The sequence below is a fragment of the Prionailurus viverrinus genome, chromosome C2 (genome assembly GCF_022837055.1).
Source record: "Prionailurus viverrinus isolate Anna chromosome C2, UM_Priviv_1.0, whole genome shotgun sequence".
NCBI lineage: Eukaryota > Metazoa > Chordata > Mammalia > Carnivora > Felidae > Prionailurus > Prionailurus viverrinus.
The window spans coordinates 30,436,715-30,446,499 of NC_062569.1; the positions used below are offsets into that span (position 1 = coordinate 30,436,715).

A 9,785-nucleotide genomic window follows, 5' to 3' on the forward strand; every position below is an offset into this window, starting at 1 on the left:
ACTTTTTGAGTCATCTTATATAGATTTTTCCAGAATGCCATGTTCACTCTCACCTAAGTTATTTGAGATACAGCCCCTTCAACATCTTTCTTTGGAAATGTTGTGGCTTGGGTTAACATTTTTAGTGTATTGCTTTTGAGAAAATCCTTAATTCATATGAATGTCATTGGAAGGCACCACAGAATGTGATGGTTTCTATTTATGGTTAATGTTAATCCTTTGACCATATGGTAGTTTAAATTTTTGGTACAAATTCCTTTTGCATGGTGTTATAGCTCATTCCTGGGCTGCTATAGTTGTGTAATTTATTAATGTGAAAAATGGACTTTGAAATGTAATAGTCCAGAGCTAATATGGAGAGCAGCAAGGGAATTTAGTGTGCTTAGAGAAGAGCTGTTTCTACGGAAACTAATTCCTTTGAGTGAAGTCCTGGGGTCCCTGAGCTGCAGGGTGTTTCTGTGTCCAGGTGATGCAGCCTGGGTCCCAGGCTCAGCTCTGACATGAATCTCCAGGTTCCATGAGCAAGTCCCAAAATCTTTGGGACTTAACCTTCTCATCTGTGACTTGGAAGAGTCAGATGAGTTCAGTGTTTACTAGACTAGATTTTGGAGTATTAGCGACCAGTAATATATTTATTTAAAGTTCTAATTTTGGAATAATTTTAGATTCACAGAGAAGTTGTGAAAGATAGTACAGAGAGTTCCCATGTAACTTTTAACCAGTTTTCTCTAATGTTAACTCATTACACAGCCACAGCACATTTGTCAAAACTAAGAAATTAACGTAGGTGTAATACTATGCACTAAGCTACAGATTTTATTTGGATTTCCCTAATTTTTTCACCAATATCCTTTTGTCTGTTCCCAGTATCCAATCCAGGCCACTACATGCATTTAAGCATGTCTCCTTAAAATCCTCCAATCTGTGACTATGATCTTGTCAGCTTTAAAGAATGCTGGCCAGATATATTGTAGAATGTCTCAACTAGTAATATTTTTAAAAAGAAAAACAAAATTAGAGGATTAGTCTAGCTTTGGAAAAATTGCACAAGGTGTATGAATGAGGTCTCTGTGTTGTGAGTGACAGAAAATTCACCCTGAATTGTCCTCTCAAACAGGGAATTTATTGGCTCATGTAACTAAAAAGGCCAAGGGCATATGTGGCTTCAGAATGACATTCATCTCCAATTTTACCTGTTTCTTGGCTTGGTTCTTCTCTCTTCTGAATATTCAGGTCATTCTCAGCTATGTACTCACCACATAGTTACAAGATGGCTTCTAGCAGCCCACATGGCTATATCCATTCAGTGTGTGTGTGTGTGTGTGTGTGTGTGTGTGTGTGTGTGTGGTAAGAGGTATTCACCTCTGCTCCATGTTCACAACTAAGAAGATAATCAGTTTTCTGCTTCTGATGTGAGGATGTGTTGCCCAGAGTTGTGGCCACTATATTGTGATCATGAAGGGAGCAGGCTGACAGCTGAGGAGGACACAAGAACCTTAAAGATAGATAAGAACCTGGGTTCTGGGTGATTTTATTTAGTTGTGGAATTAATCAGCCGTGGATCTGGATTGGTTATATGAAATAATAAATTCCCTTGCTGCTTAAACTTCTGTTAGTTGAGTTTCATTTTACTTGCAACTGAAAGCATTCCAAATGATACAATGATATTGCAGGTTTCCTTGTTGGATACAGGATATTACCTGGATACAGATTTGCTTCTCTATTTGACAGCATAATACAAATTGGAGCCCAACGTTTTTTGGCTTGTAGTTTTCATTAGAATTATTGTTGAAAAGCCCAGCTTCACCTGGGCATTTTGACAAAAACAGAAGTGATACTCATCAGTTCACATATTATAGAGCATTTGAGTAATATTTCCAATATTTCTGGTTGCTTCTTCCCATGAAGGCTAGAAGCAAACCATAGGGACAGGGCAGGGAGGGGGCAGGAAGGGGTTTGCAGGGTGCACCTCACTCAGAGCATATCCAGTACAGAGGCTTCTGCTCATCCAGTGGGCACAGTCTGGAGTTGGTCAGAGAGGGACGCCTTGCCTGGAGAACACTTTCTCATGGCAAACATTTGGGCACCTGGGCTGAGACGATCTTGTCTAAGGCCTTTCAACTCAGGCTAGCACTGTGTGATGTAATGGTGTGGAGATCACCATGCCCACAGCGGGGGCCCTTTCTCTCAGTGTAATAATCACTGAAGTACTGAGCACCTGAGTAATGAAAGTTGTTTTTAACTTTTTTTAAATGTTTATTTATATTTGAGAGAGACAGAATATGAGTGGGGGAGGGGCAGAGGGAGATGGAGACAGCATCCAAAGGAGACGCGCGTCTCTGAGCTGTCAGCACAGATCTTGACACAGGGCTCGAACTCACAAGTCATGAGGTCATGACCTGAGCTGAATTTGGACATTCAACGGACTGAACCACCCAGGTGCCCCAATAAAGGTCTTTTAATAAAGATTTTTATAAAAGGATAAAAGTTCTTTTTTAATAAAAGGTTAAAAGTGATTTTTAAAAAGGTTTAAAGAGGTCTTTAAAAATCACTGAAATTAAAAAAAAAAAAAAAAAAGAAGAGTGTAATTATTACTGAAAACACCAGCCCATGGTTTCTCATTGAAGACTAATGTTTTCAAGGGCTAAAGGAATAACAATTTGGAAGTGCATTGGCTTCTCCCATCGTTATGCTCTATACACTCACTTTTTTTTTTTTTTGAAAGAGAACTTGTAATTACTTTAATGTACAGAAAACTCAACAGCATCCACTTACCCTAGTTTGGAAGCCAGTTCTTTGGCCTTTATCTTTTCCAACTTGGCAATGCAAGCCACCAACTTTGGACTCAGGGCATTGCCTCCCCAGTGACAATGGATCTCATCATATCTGTCATTGTCATGGGTCCTGATGGCTTCTACCAGCTTAGCTCCTTTGTCTTCCAAGTTAACTTGTGTGAAGGTGAGAGTGGTGCAGGTATTCCTGTGGACCAGATGCCCCAGCCTGGCCTTCCTCTTGATGATGCAGGAGGGAACCCCATCTTACGACATAGGGCAGCCAAGAAGACAACCCCAGCTCAGTGGGATCCACAGCACATGCAATCACTACCAGCTGAGCCTTCTTGTTTTCCACTAAGGTGGTGACAGTATTAACCCCAGCTTGAAGGACAGGTGGCCTCTTAATGGGGACATCCCCTTTGCTGGCAGCTTTCTTCTCAGCCTGGGCCAATGATCTCTGCTTCTTCTCTTGCTTTGTCTTGCTGTCTGTGGGCCAGCTTCAGCAGTTGAGTAGCTGTTTCATGATCCAAGGCCTGGGTGGACTGGTTAATTGCGGGAGGCACTTTTACACATTTATAGAGAACAGCCGTTTGCCGCTACAGCCCAACGTAATGGGGCCATTTGACCCAGTGGGTGAGGTCCCTTTTGGGCTGGATATCCTGTCCGATGCCAAAATTCTTGGGCTTTTTCTCAAATGGGATTGACAGCTTCTTGGCCTCCTGCTTCTTCACCACAGCAGGGGCCGGGGCCACCTTCTTCCCCTTAGCTTTTTTTCTTTTTGGCATCTTTGGTGGCTGGAGGAGAGAGCTATACTCACTTCTTTTAAAGAAGTATATGATGTATATGAATAGTTTTTGCTTGTCCCTCTAGCTTTTTAAAATGAAAACGATTTTAAAATGAAAATGGTTTGGAGGCACCTGCGTGGCTCAGTTGGTTAAGCGTCTGACTCTTGGTTTTGGCTCAGGTTATGGTCTTGCTGTTCCTGGGATCAAGCCCACATTGGGCTCTAGGCTGACAGTACGGAGCCTGCTCCGGATTCCCTATCTCCCTTTCTCTCTGTCCCTCCTGCATGCATTCATTCTCTCTCTCTCTCTCTCTCTCTCTCTCTCTCTCAAAATAAATGAGTAAAAACAGATAAAAAATAAAATTTCTAAAAAATTTTTAAAAATATGGGTGCCTGGGTGGTTCAGTTGGTTAAGCGTCCGACTTTGGCTTAGGTCATGATCTCGCGGTTCCTGGGTTTGAGGCCTGCATCCGGCTCTGTGCTGACAGCTCAGAGTCTGGAGCCTGCTTCAGATTCTCTGTCTCCCTCTCTCTCTGCCTCTCCCCTGCTCACGCTCTATGTCTATCTCTTAAAAAATGAATAAAAGTTAAAAAAATTTTTTTTAAATAAAATGAAAACAGTTTTACTCCTTCCCTCCCACACACACTTTCTCACGAGGAGATACATACTTACATGAATACTCTCAGACATCGTGTGGATCCACATATTTTGGGCATGTATATAAAGCCATTTATAGGGATTTAATCCATGAATCATAAACAGAAGATTCTCATTAGGAATGAGCAGTGGCCTCTTTAAGCTTGCATAGTGCTTATAGTATTTGAAGATGGAAAACTCTCAACGTTTTATAGGAGGCTTATAGATGCACAGTGGACTCTGCATTTTAATATTAAAAACTTAGAAATGGTAGTAAGTCCAAGAGGCAGTAATAATCTGATACGATAGCAGTGCTGTATTCAGGGCTTGGCATAGAGTAAGTTGTCAAAAACATTTGCTGAGAAAAAAATGACACTTTCTCTCCCATTTTTAATGACTGAAAAAGAGAAATAGTAGAGGTTTTCAGGGTAAAAAGTGACAAAGCAGAGCTTTCGGGAAAATCAGTGACTTCAGGATAAAATAGCAGGTATTCCCAGATCGTTAAGCACTGAAGCAATTTTTAAGTTACTCTGTAAACTTCAACAGGGCTGTGGACAGCCTCATGCAGATTTGTTATCTTTCAGTGAATGAAATTTCTTTTTTAGTGTCAAACTGGCTCTGTGTCGTGAGCCCATTTTTCTGGGACTGTAGGTGTTTTCAGCAACCCACACAAAGCCCTCAAGGGCCTGGGCACTCACTCCACTGCTGAGGCTTCCACTTTCTCCTCTTTTCTCTTCTTGCTCTCAAATTAGTGTGACTGAAACCCTATCTTTATGTGGGTCAGGGCTTCCTTTTTCCTTAAAATGTCTTTTTTTTTTCACTTTAAAAACAAACAAACAAAACCACTCTTCTATTTCCAGAAATTCTTTGCACTTCTTTATTTCCTGTTGGCTTATTCAGAGGCATTTTTTGCTAATGAAGTTTCAAGATGATTTCTTGAAACTGTTATAAAGTTATGTAACTTTGCTGATTTAAAACTATCTTCTTTGCTAACTTCTTAACTGTTGAGTCTCTTTCTCTTTTCAGAGCAAAGGCTCCTTCTTTTTTTTTGTTTTTTTCTCGATCTGAATTAGAATTTCTTTATTTTATTTTTTATTTTTTTTAATTTACATCCAAATTAGTTAGCATATAGTGCAACAATGATTTCAGGAGGAGATTCCTTAATGCCCCTTACCCATTTAGCCCATCCCCCCTCCCACAACCCCTCCTGTAACCCTCCGTTTGTTCTCCATATTTATGAGTCTCTTCTGTTTTGTCCCCCTCCCTGTTTTTATATTACTTTTGTTTCCCTTCCCTTATGTTCATCTGTTTTGTCTCTTAAAGTCCTCATATGAGTGAAGTCATATGATTTTTGTCTTTCTCTGACTGACTAATTTCACTTAGCATAATACCCTCCAGTTCCATCCACATGGTTGCAAATGGCGAGATTTCATTCTTTTTGATTGCCTAGTAATACTCCATGGTATATATATATACCACATCTTCTTTATCCATTCATCCCTTGATGGACATTTGGGCTCTTGCCATACTTTGGCTATTGTTGATAGTGCTGCTATAAACATGGGGGTGCATGTGTCCCTTCGAAACAGCACACCTGTATCCCGTGGATAAATGCCTAGTAGTGCAATTGCTGGGTCGTGGGGTAGTTCTATTTTTAGTTTTTTGAGGAACCTCCATACTGTTTTCCAGAGTGGCTGCACCAGCTTGCATTCCCACCAACAATGCAAAAGAGATGAGCAGAGGCTCTTTCTTAACTGATGATGGTCATAACAGCAAAACTTAAGTGGATTTTGCACTATATGGATCTCGGTTTCTCAGGATGTCAATCCATTAGGCATATTCCCCACCCTACTCATCCCTGTACCCCCGAGTCTGATCCCAGATTTAATAATCCTCTGTTCTGCAACAATTGTTATTACCTCCTGTTTTAATCCTGCTGATTCATACCGTTTCGCCAAAACCTACCTGTGGACTCCGAGGGTCTACTATGGGCTTGTTTGGGGGCTCCCGGGACATGCTGTCAAGAAAAGAACCTTGTACTGGATTTGGGGCCCAGTGCCTGATTCTGCCTTGGTTTCCCCATCTGCAAAGCATGGAGCCTGGAGTGGATGTCTATGGTTCCTTTAGTCCCAGGCCCTCATCTGCCCAAGGCATGATGCCAGCCATTCTATTTTCAAACACTTCAGAGAAGAAAATTCTAGAGTCCATGGTTCTTTAATTTTTCAGTCCAGTAATTGTACAAATTTCTTCCTTCCATCATAGAAATCTTTTCCCATTCAATCAAGGCCTGCTTCTGCAGCTACATGGTTGAGTGGCATTTGCACACCAATAGATGTAGGAGGCTTTCCTAGTCTTCTTCATAAATGCGGAATACCACAATTATTCATTTGTTTCCAGAATAAAGATTACAGGTACAATGGCATGGTGCAAGGAAGATGGGCTTGGGCTGGGGCAGAAAGCCCCTCTGTTTCTGGGAGATCCTGGCTCTCAGAATTTCATTTCCCCATCTGTCAGGTGGGGATCTGGCCATCCTGGCCGCAGGGCTGTTTTGAGGATGCATGGAGAGGATGCACCCAAATAAATCCCCACAGGAGGTGGCTATCCTCAAGGTATGGGATTATGCTGGAGTGAAGTCAGGGATCTGACTGTGCACCGAGACCCCTCAGGAGCGGCTTTCACCCCACGGAATCTTTGGTGGACTGCGGTGGGTTATAAACAAATGGAAAGAATAAAGTGGAAATAGAGCCTCCCAGAGAATCTGGCTCCCTGTGACTCAGTTGGGGGACTGCGCAGGGAGCCATTTATTTGGAACACTGTGGCTCCCTCCTGTGCCTTCCTCAATCCCGGGTTAAAAACAAAAGAAAACAAAAAAACAAAACAAAACAAAAAAACTTTCCCGAACTTTCCCATTCCTCTATGGCTTGGCTGCGAACTCTGAAATTCCATCCCGTATTTGTTGTCACCCGCGGGCCCGTTTCCATGGTTACCCAGATTCCAGGCGCTGGCCCAGGGCCCACCACAACCCATCCCTCAAAGTCTCCTTGGCGGAGGAGAAACATTCCTTCTCACTGCGCGCTCCGTCCCTCCGCAGCCCTGTCGCAGCCCCGTTCCTGTGTGATGTGCATGTTCCAGTGTTCTAGGTGGTTCTGTTCAGCATTGGTTTGAGGGTAAGCGCAACATAACAATTTGCTCCGTGTCTCTTTTTCCTCATTTAAGCTGAGGAAACACTTTCTTGTACCAAACATTATACCCTTGGCAAACTCTCCAGATGGTTCTCATTAAAATTCCAGTTCCTTTTTTTGCAATTCCTTTTTTCCCCATTCTCCACACACTGTTAGGTCAAAAATAAACACCAGGATGAGGACTGAATGGGAGGTCTTGAGTATAGCAGCTCAAATGAATGGAATCTTTTCAGAGCCCCCTGGTGTGGGCAAGAAGGAGCCCCCAGGTCCCCTTCTTACCAATGGCCACTTCCCCTTTCATGGGGCTTCATAAATATGCACTGGTGTGTGGGGGGGTATGTATTTGATATTAAAGATGCCCTTGGCCATGAGCTCTGCAGGCCTCTAGAGAGCCAGCTAGGTCCCTGCTCCCCAGCAAGTCCTGGCCCTGACTGTGCCTGCAGAGGGACTGGGCAGAAGCCTGCTGTCAATCCCAGTTCATGCACATGGAGGCCTCTGAAGGTTACTCAGGACACTGTCTTCAGGAGTGAGGCACTCTTGCTCTAAGAAGTCAGTGGGAAGGATCGCCAATGCTGTTTTGCTTTTCAGCAGCTGTGCAAGGCACAGGCTTTGCCCCCACCTCAAAAAAATCTGCTTGCACAGAAAAAGTGTGTGGGGGTCCACGGACGTGTATTTGATGTTTTAATTTCCAACTTTATATTATGAAAAAAGTTTCAAATCATGGAAAAGTTGAAAGAAGAGTGCAATGAATACCCATATCACTTCACCTAGATTCAGTGCATTACATTTTGTCATATTTGCTTTCTCCCTTTCTAGATAAATAGATGATAGGTGGATAGCTGACAGATCAGTCAATCTCTATATATCTTTTGCTTAGGCATTTGAAAGTTGGAAGCTTGCCCCTACAGTGTTTTATAACCTCTTAATTTATGTATTAATATAATTACATAATATATGACATTCTAATAAAATACATTCCTACTGTAAATTATTCAGACATTCAAATAGTGTAGATAGGAGGCACAAGTCCTGCCCAAGTCCCTCCTCCACCTGCGTCCCCCACCCCACAGAGTAGCTTGGTTTGTGTCCTTCTGACCTTTGGCTGTGTTTATACAGATATATGCATGTTTAAATAGAAACACATTGTGTTATATGTATTTTTAAACATAAATGAGATCATACTATACGTGCTGTTTTGCCATTTATTTTTCACTTGGAAGTATGTCTGGGATCTTTCCATATTAGTGCTTGGAGCTCAGCCTCATTCTTTAACTGCTGCAAAGCGTTCCAAAGAATGGCTGTGCAATAATTTTCTTAACTGTTCCCTCTTAATGGACAATCCAGCTAGTTGTTATTTTCTTTCCATTACTCACAATGATGCAGTTAATATCTGTGGAAAATGTGTTTTTGAGGACATGTAGCAGTACAGCTCTTCGGCCGATGCCTAGATGGCTGATGCCCTAGCTGGGTTAGATATGATGCTCACTTTATATTTGTGTAGAGTCTGCCAAACTGCTCTTCAGAATGGTTGCAACAACATACACAAGCTCCAAAATAGAGCCCATTTCCCCTTACCCTCAGCAACACTGAATTTTATCTTTGTTTTTTGTTTGTTTGTTTTTTTGTTTTATTTTTTTATTTTTTTATTTTTGAGAGAGAGAGAGACAGAGTGTGAGAAGGGGAGGGGTAGAAAGAGAGGGAGACATAATCCGAAGCAAGGATCCAGACTCTGAGTTGTCAGCAGAGAGCCTGATGCGGGGCTTGAACCCACGAACTGTGAGATCATGACCTGACAAGTTGGATGCCTAACCGACTGAGCCACCCAGGTGCCCCTATCCAACTTTATAATCATTCACATTCTTTTTTTTTTTTAATTTTTAACGTTTATTTATTTTTGAAGTGGGGGGCAGAGAGTGAGGGAGACACAGAATCTGAAGCAGGCTCCAGGCTCTGAGCTGTCAGCAGAGCCTGATGTGGGGCTCAAAAATCACGATCTGTGAGATCATGACCTGAGCAGAAGTCAGATGCTTAACTGACTGAGCCATCCAGACACCCCTATAATCATTCACATTCTGATCAATGAGAAGTCATTTCACTGTGGGTTTAGTTTGCATTTCTTTGATTTTTAATAAGTCTGACCATTGTGTCAGAGTTCAGCTGCAGATGACAGCAGCCAGTCTGCTTAGTTTATGTAGAAAGATCAGTAAAAAGAGAGTACAGGAACTGCTTGATTTAAAATATGGAATCAGATGCTTACAGTTTGTGAGATCAGATGAAAAAGTAGGACTGACCCCCAGAACTCCAGCTCAGAACCAACCTGCCAGAGGAGCCTCTACTTCTGCCATGACCAGGAAACTGGGATTCGGGAGGCTGTGCCCCAACTGCCGATTTGGTAATCTGGAAGCCTGG

General features: G+C 42.2%; 1 pseudogene; it reads right to left on the reverse strand.

Moving 5' to 3' along the window:
* Positions 1-2,771: 2,771 nt before the first annotated feature.
* Positions 2,772-3,559, reverse strand: LOC125174713 (60S ribosomal protein L7a-like; annotated as a pseudogene).
* Positions 3,560-9,785: the final 6,226 nt, after the last annotated feature.